This window comes from Simochromis diagramma, unplaced genomic scaffold (assembly GCF_900408965.1).
Source record: "Simochromis diagramma unplaced genomic scaffold, fSimDia1.1 OVJJ01000822.1, whole genome shotgun sequence".
NCBI classification, from domain to species: Eukaryota; Metazoa; Chordata; class Actinopteri; order Cichliformes; family Cichlidae; genus Simochromis; species Simochromis diagramma.
Genome location: NW_024387520.1, coordinates 7,218,374 through 7,230,548, shown reverse-complemented (window position 1 = coordinate 7,230,548; position 12,175 = coordinate 7,218,374). Strand labels below are relative to the sequence as shown.

At 41.4% G+C, this 12,175-nt stretch overlaps 1 long non-coding RNA gene across 1 annotated transcript; it reads right to left on the bottom strand.

Annotated features, from left to right (window-relative positions):
- Positions 1–3,418: 3,418 nt before the first annotated feature.
- Positions 3,419–8,466, bottom strand: LOC120725916. The gene is made up of 3 exons (XR_005694259.1): positions 7,328–8,466; positions 4,910–5,297; positions 3,419–4,821 (listed from the first exon to the last, which is right to left on the bottom strand). It is a non-coding gene; the product is annotated as an uncharacterized LOC120725916 (long non-coding RNA).
- Positions 8,467–12,175: the final 3,709 nt, after the last annotated feature.

Genomic DNA, 12,175 nt, shown 5'->3' with positions numbered 1-12,175 from the left:
AAAAAAAAGTCTTTATTTTTTCTGTTTAAATTTGTATTTGCAGAGGTTTTTTCATTTGTATCATGAAAAAAGGCAGAAATATGAATTGCTCTTTACACTGGATGAAACCTAAAGCTACACCCTATTTTCATACCATCTTCGTTCGGATATATTGCTGATTTATTGTAGAAGCACTTGTTGTACATGAGCAGGGAAATCAAACAAAGCAGTGTCTCTTCAAAGCTTGATGTTTTAGAAGGTAGAAGTCTGGGTTACGGAAGGGAGGGAGGGAGGTGTAAAAGGAGCAAAGGTGTTGCAGCTTAATTACATAGTTTGTGGGGAGGAGATGGGGCAGACAGGCAGATGGCAGTTGACAAATGTTGCTGAGGGACAGGAGCGGGTGGGGCGCTATGGAGGGGTTTTGCAGTGCAGTCACGCACTAAAGGGACAAAGGAGCCTTATAAATGGTCCAAATTGATGTATATGTTTTATTTTTTGACATCGCTGTAACTAACTACTGTATTAAAGATGTGTGCTATGAACCAGATGTCTTAAATTCATTGTGTGTTTGTCTGTGTGTGTGTGTGTGTGTGTGCATGCAAATCAAAGGTAGATTTTCAAGTATCACTTTAAAGGAGAACAATCTTGACAGCAAATGTAAATATTTAACCTCCACTTTCACGTCAGTCCTGTTATTTCAGTGTTAAGTATCTCAAAGGGTTCAAGCTTTTGTTATGAATAACCTTGCATTCAGTTCACACCTTCAGACTAATAGGTCTCTAATCTCTATTGATTCACAGCCAGTATCCAGACAGTAACTGGATTATGCAAACTACCTGCCATCCTGAGTGTGTATTCTGCACTCAGCTGGGATTTCTGCAGGATTTCTTCATTTCAAACATTAGTATTTATTTAAGGCGAGGAAGAAAGAACCAGCAACATATTCAGAGTGATGTGTGCTCAGTTAAAGTCAAAGTGGCTAAAATTTATGCATAACAAAATTTAGGACAGCCAAACCCTGTGTGCTGAATTACGTGGCCATTACCACTGAGTGACTCTTCTAAGGGATATTCTGATTTGACAGTAATGAGCTCTGTTGGGCATAATTACCGTTTAGAAATATCGGTGGTGGGATGGGTTAGGGGGGAAGTGGGACTCTAATCCTGGCAGAAATCGGGGCCGCCGAACAAGTCAATATTTGTGCCTGCTGACAAGAGATTGCAGTCAGAGGGGTTCTTGGAGCACGGGATGGGGTGTGCAGATGCTCCATCACACTAAAGAAGAAACTGTGAGGTGATTGAAGTGAGAAACTTGGGAAATGGGTCATCTTGCACCACCGTTCTAAAGTAACCACATGTGTGAAGTGTCGAAAAAATGCAAAGCTGCATGATTCATCGTTTCTTTATGTGTGAGAGATCATATGTTACTTATTGTCCATCCTGGCGAAACGGAGCCTATTTGCAGTAAATGCCCGAATGTTCTTTGCAGACGCTAGATTGCTCAAACATGCAATGATTCTTCAGCTTGATAGATTTATTAGAAAATATTTTATGTATCTAGTTTACGTATTTCGGATGCATACAGAATCTAACCCATAACACAAGCGTTCACTGCACCATTAACTCTATTGTGTAATAACAGAAGAATTCATTTTTTAGTTCATCTTTATAGAAAACAGCAGATATACGAGTAGCAATTAGACCGTGGAAGCAGAGTCACTCACGCGTGCCGGACAATGCGAGACATGTTGTTATTATTGAGATCAGTTGGCCTGACAGCCTGTCTGATGCTTCACTTTGAGATAACTCACCCTGAATACCAGCTGACCAAAGCACACTGGGAACACCGCAAACACAAAAACAACAGTTGCACATAAATGTTCTCTGTGTTCCTGTGTGGGCTCTGTGACCTGTTTGTGTGTTCAGGGATGTTTGGACGTGGGCGTCGCAGCGCGCCTAAAGTATTCTTAAAGGGAGTTCGAGCATGTTGGTCTGCTGCCCCTGTTATAATGTTGTTTTCCTGGTCAGGAGGCATGAAGTTTAATGCACAAGTATTGTTTGTCCCAAACAATAGCTGCTTTATTGTGTCAACCAATCGCACGCTCTGATAGATAAATACATGCTTTTCATTATTCAGCCAGTTTTATCATTTAAATATGGGTTGCTGAATCAATGAATCCCTGAATGATGGGTCTTATCTAGATCAAATGAGACCTCATAGCTTCAGAATGATAGTTAAGAAATCAACACAAACGCAGCTGCGCAGCTCCCAGCTCAGAAATAAAGCTGGAGATATGTTTTTGTGTTATCCACCTGAATGAATGCGCAATCACACCAGCCACACAATCAGTCTGCAGCTCCACACTTACGGCGAAACACACTACAGCGTCTCACACAGGTGCCAGTTTCTGAGTGCTGTCATCAGTGTGAGCTGCCACACCCAAATGGGACATCTGAACCAAAGCACAACTGCTCCCCTTTCCTTAGATCTCCCTGCTGTTCCATCCCACCCAAGCAGCAACAAATGCACCCCACACTGTGTGTGAGTGCATTCATATGCACATGTAAACAGAGACCTGACACATAGCACGGGCTGTCAACGCTAACCCTACTTTCTCTGTGCTGTTCATCCACCTGCTGACTATAGCGCACACAATCAGCTCCCCATTCTTCAAATCAGAGTCAGCACTAGGGATGACTCTATACAGTAGAGCTATCCACACAGAGAACACAGCACTGAGGGGGGGAAATTAGGAAGCCGGTGAGAGGGGAAAAAAAAATTGTATTCTGGAGGATCCGCATGACCTCTGAGAGTCCCTCGCCTTTTTGTTTTGTCTGTCATTCCTACAAATCTGGAGCACAATGGAGCTAGTGGAGCCCGAAAAATAGAGAGTGGGAGGGGGTGGTGAGGTGTGGGCTGCAATTGCTCCTGTGTGTGTGTGTGTGTGTGTGTGTGTGTGTGTGTGTGTGTGTGTGTGTGTGTGTGTGTGTGTGTGTCTGTCCAAGAGGAGGAGGGTGAGTGTTTGCAACAGTCCTCTCCACATTTCTGGAATCAGCTGTTATTTTTCTACGAGTTTTTACTCCAAGCAGTGAGAGTCTCAAATGAACTTCGAATTTTGAAGCTTTTCACACATTTTGTATTTATGTATATAAATATATATTTATAATAATTTGATTTACTTTTCACTCTGGGCAATTTCTCATGCTTCCACTCCCTACCCAGAGTTTTTAATCCAATTTAATGACAGTTGTGAGGGCGCATGCTTTTATCTGTTGGATTTGATCAAATCAGTCGCACACCTATAATAAAATCTACTAGAATGATACAACTTTGATAAATATTCATGTTTTAAAGGCATTCAAAGAATAAATGAGCATAAAATCCTAACATTTTATCGCTGTTTTTTCTGACATTCACAAATAATTCAAAAGGTGTGCAGAAGGATGACTAACTAGATGTGACAGTCTTATTTCTATATGACTCATTTCATTAAGAGTTCACTTGAAGGAAGTTACAACAAGGAGAACAGCATAATTCAGTTGGACCCAGCAGCAGTTAGTTCATAAAACCGACTGGAAGCAGGCAGAAGCAGTGAAAAATACTCCGTAGTGTTTGTTTCTCCCAGCCTCAGAGCTTTAAATAAAAGATGAGATGTTTACGAGTGTGGAACCGCAGTTAATTCCAGTTGTCCAAACTTTGCAGATGTTTCTTGAATACATTTTGTTGACTCTTGTTTTCAGGCTCGTTTGTTTTGTGCCTTTGCTTAAATAATCTCGAAAACAATCAGAAACATGACGGTAAGTGGAGGAACTTTGTTTTTATCCCCGGTGAGGGTTTGACAGCTTTGTGATGAGAAACTGTCCTCAGGATTAAGGCTTATTTTGTGACATGTCTGAGTCGAGTATGAGACCAGCACCAGTCTAGACAGCAGGCCCCCTGATCCACCAAAACAAGTTAGTCCAACCTGACATACTAATACTAGGTTTCAATGCTGAGGCACATACCTTTGTTTATGCCTTTTCTCATTTATTTAACACTTCCACTCCAACAGTGTGACATCCTGTCAAATAAAAACCTGCTTCCTATATCATAGAAACTGTTAGCTCAAAGACAAAATTACAAAGCTACCACTCTAAACATGCTGTCACTTTAATGCTGACCATTAAAGTGATGGTAATGAAAATAATTACTAGGCTTAGCATTTATGTAAACACGGGATAATAGATGTTAGACTAAAGCTTAGTGAAAGTGTTCACATGTCTCGCAGCATTTATCCTCAGATCTTTTGGAAGGTTTTTTTCTTTAAAGAAAACATAGCTCTAATTTTTTCTGCATTCACAGCTGTATTTATCTCCATATCTCTTTCCTTCTTTTTGAAAGCGTGCTGATAGCAACGGCTGGTATTGCACAGACCTCGGAAAAAGAGTCAGATTACCCCGAATCTTATCCAAACGCTCTCACGAATAATGAGGTATAACATGTCTAATCGTACCTCACACAAGGGGCCGCCTGAGAACAGCTCCAATACACACCAGCGACAACTGTAAATTGCTACCACGTCTGCCCAGGGATCGCTATTGAAATCAGCTTCTCTCAGTAATCTGTCTAGTTTAACCTGAAAGTGGCCCCCTCGCTGTAATTGTCCAAATCCTGAGAACAACGGCCCAGAAAAATACAGCATTTACATGAGACTGGTGTTTTCAGTGTAATGTTGTTATCTTTTGGCACATTTCAAGAGGTGGTTAGGAAACCAGGGTTTACAAATGGATCTCCTCCAACGCCGCCTTCTTGCCATTGTTATTCATATCGGCTCAGGGACATGTTCACGCCACCCGATTGGATCTGAGCGAGTGAATGAGAGGTTTTTATTCAACTATGAAAATGTGTGATTTATCTTTCTTCCTATCATAGGAAATATTGCCTAACAGACCTGAAAACTGTTTCATCCACCGATGCATATTTCCTAGGGAAGACCAGACCTGCTGCACTGTGCATCATAATGAGCTGTGCCGCTGGTGGATATCGTTAGGCGCGAGATGCTGCTTCCGAGGGCAGCGTGATTTGGCCAGACCTGAATGTGCTGGGCCCTCGCCCCCACCGGATATGGTCGCTCAGGACTCATCGTCCCTGAAACACAAAGGTCCTCTTCACATCTTTCTCTATCCCGTCCACTGTGAAAGGCCTGCTTTAAGGCGCACTGCTCCTGTGCCTGCTTCGCAGCTAAATACATCTCCTGTCACTGGCTGGTCCCAGTGCCAGTTCAGCTGCTGGAAGCACTCAGGTGCTCAGGTCTCCAGTAACCACTTGCACACGGCTTGCTAATAAAAAAAAAACAAAAAAAACATGAGTTGATTTTTCTACAAACCTGTCACAGAATTTTCTTTTTATAGTTTGACGGGTCCTATGTGAAAAAATCCACTATCAAAATCTATTGAAATGTGTGTACACTCCAAATTTAGAGCACAATCACTACCAATTATGCAAATGGAGGAACACTCTTAGCTAGAGGAACAGGAAGAAGCAGTTCAAAACTATTCAGCAAGTACTGCATAGGTAAATAGCCACAAAATTACAACACAATTTAAGACGTGTAAGGATTATGAAGTGATAGAGCTCATTTCTCATGTGCAAAATCATGTTGGCAGCAAGCAACAGCAAGAACAGGAAGTTTGCAGCATGGCCAGATGACCATGACATGACCAGACTTTGCCATCTGCAGCGACCGGTTGGAGGGGATGGGACGGAGTGCAGTCATAAACAACAAGAGTATTAGTTTGCTCAGCTTTATTTAACTTCAGCTTCAAGTGACGATGAAGCTATTCTACAAAGGTGCCCCTGGACAAGAGTAGTGACAGAGTTAAGGAGCTGCAGTGGCAGTGTTTCCGGGTAATCCATTGATGTGCACAGGGATTGTATTTTGGGTTTTTTTTGATTTTCCAGACTTACATGGTCCCATCACATGTGGTTTCAGGTGAAGCTAACACAAAGAGTGACATTGTCATTAGTGGGTGTTAGCTGCAAATATAAGCAGATTTTCTTCAATCTCCGATACTTCTTATTACTGCCTACTCGTACATCTTCCACTCAGCTTCCACTGGCCTTCCTAAATACGCTTTATATACCACTTATACCAGAACACAACAGACCTTTAGTTAGACCAGATTTGCCAAATGATGTCATTGTTTGCGTGAACGGCAAGAGGCAAGAGTGAACGGGTGTGGTTTGCTGCGCATGAAAGGAGTTCCTTCCACTCCTTCCAATCCTGGATCTAGTGGAACAGATCTTTTCCTCATGGAGGTGTAGTCAGAATAATTTGGGTCAATGCTGCTGGCTCAATATGACATCCAAATCATTACAGGGGATGGATGAACCACACAAGAAGTCATCAGACACAATGTTGATAAAAATCTCTGGCCAGACCAACACCGGTGACAAGGTGTCGACAAAGAAGATGAGAACTTGTTGGTTAACTCCAAGCAGTTTTTTTGGTAAATTGTCCTTTCTCTGCACATATTTTTACATAGAATACTGTACAAAATCGTCATATCTGGATATTACGTTATAGTGCCTTAATGGAGTACCCAGACTTTTCACATTAAACCTTTCCTGACCGTACTTACCTAAAAATCTCCATGCAATAACCAGTATCACTCAGCCAGACAGCTGCCCGGTGGATTCAAACCTAGGGTCTAACCACTACACCACTCTGACACCTTAAAAATATATTATCATAAGTACTCATTTAGCCATTCAGTAAAAGCATACAGTTTATGTTATTTCACCACTGCTTCCACTTACACCAAAATATAAAACTGCTTAATTTCTTGTCTGCTAAGCTGTGTTCATCTGAGCCCAAATACATGAACTCCTGCCATCTGTTGGTCAAAGTGCAGAATCACCAAAACACAGGCCATGACCGTTATAGTTTTAACTGAAAGTTCTCAAGTACTAATTTAATGATGATTATAGGGTAGGGCTTTTTTAAGCCTTTACTGAAACTGACCTACACATATAGGGTGTACAATTAAAGGCACGCATGAATGTTGTTCCTTGTGTCCTGGTCAAGGGATCCGCTCATAATTCAATAAACATTATGTGTGAAGTGAGTGATTGTTGATCTTCATTATTATATTTAAATTCACTTGTCAAGGCTATTAATTATAGTGGAAAATCCAGTTTTTGGACGTGTACTGACATTAAAACTGAGACTTCAAAGAAAGTTGTTTAATTTGTTTTACACAGATGAAAAGTGAACAAACACATACAGTGTATGAATTTAAAGTGTTCAAACGGTTCATGGCCAGCATTGGAGGAGAAGCCACAAGTAGTAGTAGTATATTATCTTTACCTGCAGATATCAACAGTCCTGTCTGCTGTAAGTAGTCTCACCACCAGAGGGCGGAACAGTTCTAAAGCAGACCCTGAAACCAAAGCTGGTGCATGAAAGTAAGCATTATTTCAAACAAGCAGCACTTTATAATATGGCCCGGATCTAAAATAAAAGTACACTGACAATTATTTGAAGAAGAGTATAACGGTCACAAAAATCTCTGGTCAGAGCAACATGATGTCCACAAAGATGCAAATGTAAGGTACTTTTTAAAAACTGAACTACACCATTTTTGTGGTTAACTTGTCCTCTCATTGTATGTAATTTTCTCCTTACCACAGTACTTAACTGTAAATTAGGTGCAGTGATTTACTGAAATGTGGAAAATGAAAATACAGTATATGCAAAAAAAGAGTCTGTACAATGTAAACTTTTTACATGTTTGACATGTAGCCCCACCATCTTGAACACAGTGGTCATTCCATCTATTCGAGTTTTTTGTATGTGACTAGAGAACGGCTTCATACGTAGTAAACCTTACAGGTTACTCTTAATATAAAGATCACAAAGCTACTTCAAGCCATATATGGCTTGAAGGAGCTATATCATATCAAGCCTCATTTCCTGAAATGAAGTCAGGCCTCTTACACATTAAAACATACATAAATATGCTCATTTATTCCAGATATTGTCACAATTACATCTGGTCACCAGATAAGTTGTGCAGCCCTCCCATCTCCAGACAGTTGACAATGACAACAACAGCAGCTGGTTGTAAGCTAGCATAATGGCAGCTAATATTTGGCTCGAATGTCCAAGAAATTATCTCTGATAAAGGTGTCCAAATAAGAAAAATGTTAGCTCCACCTCAGACAGTTTAACTAACAGTAGCAAACAGCAGCATTTACCAACAAAAAAGTCCAGGATGTCTTCAGCAACTCACCTCAGTTTCACAACTCGTATCAGACTCCCTTCACAACATTTTACAGCCTCCTCCAGAGTAGAGGTAGATACATACTGACAGCTGAGGTAAACAGCAGCCTGAGAGCGTACACTCACTACACATGAACATGTTTGTCCTACAGCAGCCACTGTAGCTAAGATTATCCACATGTGTCCCAAAACGTCGGCTGCATCCTTCAGAGGCCGCATTTGAAGGCCGATTACGTCACAGCCAGGCGAAGAAGACTGTCCCAATTCGTCGACTCCTTCAAATGCGGCCGACAAATGCATCCTTCATTTCCCCGAATTTGAAGGAGGGGTCGGGTGTGTCCTTCGTGGCCCACCATATCATTCATAGCGCGGCCCAGCCAAATTTCAGCTGCCAACAATGGCGGCCTCTACTGAGTTTTAAAATTAATGTTATTAATCTTTCTGGGTCACAAAATAAACTTTTAACATATTTTCAGGCGAGAAAGTAGCTGTGTAAATTTCAAATATCTGCTTGGTTTATCAAGACATCGCATATTTGCAAAAGTGTGCCGACGTTTTCGGAGATTTTCACACAGCTGAATAAACGTCAAACAAAAAACTGATTAAACAGAAGTGTGAGACGGTCGAGAATTTATGCAATTGTCCTGTTATATTTTAGATAGCAAGGAGCAGACGGCCAAGTTTATTAAACTCCACCGACACAGCGGTGACCCAAATCTGAAGGCTAGACCGTCCCATTTCACAGCCTCGCACTTCCGGCCTTCTCAGTCTTCGAAGGACCCGGCCCACGTAGACCGCGAAGGCCGGGTCCTACCGAAGGATGCGGCCGACGTTTTGGAACACAGCTGACATCTACTGACATCTAGTGTGGATATTTTACGTACTGTACCTTTAAGTGATAGTATGAATTTTTGGAGGCTCTGTAAAAAGGCAGCTTACTTTCCCCAAGTTTTTGTTTTGTTTGTTGTACTTTTTGAATGAGGCTTTTATTTTAGCCCTCAAAAGTAACGCGTGTTTATAATGTAAAGTGAGGAAAAACTGTTTTTTGACTAAAATACACTGAAGTTATTCAGTTCTTCAAATTTCTGACCAATATTTTTAGGTGATTTAAATCCACAATTTCACAAAAGTTACTTTGAAACTTTATTTTAAATCTGGGGACATTACACCCTTAATGACAGGCCGTATTATGGAGTGCTATATTTATATATTTTATAGCCCAACTCTGTTCTGTGTTAAAATATTTTGAGGAATGCAGACATCATGGTTTGGATCCTTGCATAGTTTCTCCTCTAAAGAAGTTCAGATATAGTTCACATTCCCAAAAAGCTTTTTGTTGAAACTGCTACAGCTGTGTAACTGTAGGATAAATGATGACACAGAAGTGTTTGAGCTGATTCTGATCTAAGTAGGATATCTCCTTTGAAGTTTTCAGAAGATGCTTTATTATTTTAACAGTCATGGTTACAGATTTCACTCAGATTTCATTATACAGTGCTGCAGTGGTATAACAGGTTAAAGGTAACAGACAGTAGCAGTAACATTTGTGCTGCATGAATGAATACGATTTTGATGAGTCATTTTCCTGGTTTAGCCTTTGCCTGGATGGACCTTTTACGCTGATGCATTTGGGGCCGAGCTGGGGGGAGAGGTTTGTGGCTCTGGCAGGCTCTGTTTCCTAATAAAGAAAGAACTGGGTCTTTAGGAGGAAATCGAGAGCACTCACACTTAAAGGAGCTCAGTGTCTCTGATTTGGCACGTGGGCCAATCACGACAGGAGGACAGGTTTTAGGGATGATGGTGGTCATGGTCCGAGTCAGGACCCTTCCTCTTCTGGACCCCAGAGAAGGAGCTGGTGAAGGTTTCTGCTTCTTGTCTGGACTTTTGCTCTCCTGTTCTTTGGACTGTGCCTGTTGCTGACTGTTGGCCTGCCAGCTTTGCATCTTAGACTCCAAGTCTTTCAGAGCCTGGTCAGTGTAGGCCTGCAGTTCAGTGCGCACCCCTGAAATCTGAACTTGAAACTCATCCTTTAAGGCCTTTGTTCTGGCCTCGAGCTTTTCCTCAAACATTGCACACATCTCCTCCTCCTCCTTCAGACAGATCTCATTTTTGCGCTCATGTTTCAACACTTGTTTTCCCTCTTCACCACTCACCTCCTCACCATCAGCTTCGACGCTCACCTGTGCGAGCTCCATTTCTTTGACTTTTTGCACTAGCTCCAGTATGCTGCTCTTTGGGAGTCGCACACCCACTTGTGATCTGACCTGGTTACGTACCTGTTGGAAAACAGACTGCATCTTTCCTTGCGACTCCTTTTCTGCAGGTGCATTGTCCTCCAAACACTTATCATCTGGATTGAGAGAACAGGCATGCTCCTCTGCTGCAGCAGCATTGTTCTGTGATTGCTCCTGTTGCTCCTGTTTTTCACTGTTCACCAGTATTTCTGGATTTTTCTCAGAGAAAGAATCACTCATTCTTATTTTCAGGCTTGTCCGCCTCCTTTGAACTGAGCTACTATAATAATTCGAGGAGCGCAACTCGGTTGAACAGGACATACTCTACCCCTCCCATGTCACACTATTAAATCATGCAATAGTAGTAGTTGTGTAATGCAGCTACAATTATTTGATCACACGTGTTATGTTCCTTGGTCTGCATGTGTGTCGCTGCATCCCTTGACAACATTAAGCCTCTTGGTAACAGCATGAAAAACAACGATCTTCGGGGACACCTGGAACACTGAGGGCTGGCTTTGAGTTTCTCATTAGTGATTAGTGAGCTGTTACTGGAAAGTAGAGCTTCAACAGACGACTAACAAATCTGCTGTTTGACAGACGATTAGACTAGATATGTTCCTCTGTGAAATACACGAGGATGACATGCATTTAATTATAGTGCTTGTGTGCACGTCTGTGTACTATACACACTCTGAATGTAGCTTTTTTGAATTGACAGGTTGCTCTTTGCTTCTTTGGGCCATTTAGTTTATGTTTAGTGCAGAGAAACCTCAGCTGTGCTGTTTGTGCTCGGGGTCACAGGCTCATCAGCTCATCTGGATGCAGTGCAGGATTTAGGGATAACTGACAGGATCTATCATACATGCACCGCATTTGTAGTTCTTTCAGCAGGATCCTTTAGATTTGATGCAGGATACTTGAATGTGATTGGTTCTGCCTTTAAGAGCTGTTTTGCTCTTCACACTGAGGCCCGTCGATTTGTATCATATGGAGTCTTTAATCTCATTAAAACATCCTCTATTTTTTCATTATCTTTTCTTTTCTTTTGTGATGAATATTGTCGTATAATAAACTTGCACAGTCTGACTCATTCCTATGCAGGTCCCATTTGCTCTGAGATCATTTGCACCTTCTGTGAAAACATTACATGCACCACGACTGAGTTCGGGTCAATTAGATTTTTAATGATAATGAAATAGTTTTAAAATCAGTAGAAAACTGCATGTGAAGGAGGATGATTGATGGGATGGGGGGTTGAGGGTATTTTCAAGCACATGAGGGTTCACTCAGCATAAACCCTTTGAGCCAATGAGAGTTCGGGATGCGTGAGCCTCCTCTTGCCGCTAAACACTAACATATGTTCCTAGGTCCTTCTTGTCCTAAAAGAAATGCAGTTGTAATTCAAAACTTGTGTGGACAATTCGTTTTTGTGTTTCCTTTTTTGAAGAATAATGTTTGGATGCAAAAACGCATTCTCATACAGAGCAACTCACAACACAAGCAAAATTACATTTTCTGCACATCTCTGGATGGGTCTAGCTGTCGTCTCTCATACTGAGCAGCATCAATCAGTGAATAAGGTGATAATGAGTTTTGTTTTTGTTTCTTTTAATGACATCTTTAAAGTTTTGAAGGGATTTTTTTCCCCAAGTAACCATTGCATAACAGCAAAAGTGCACAAAGCATCAGCATGCTC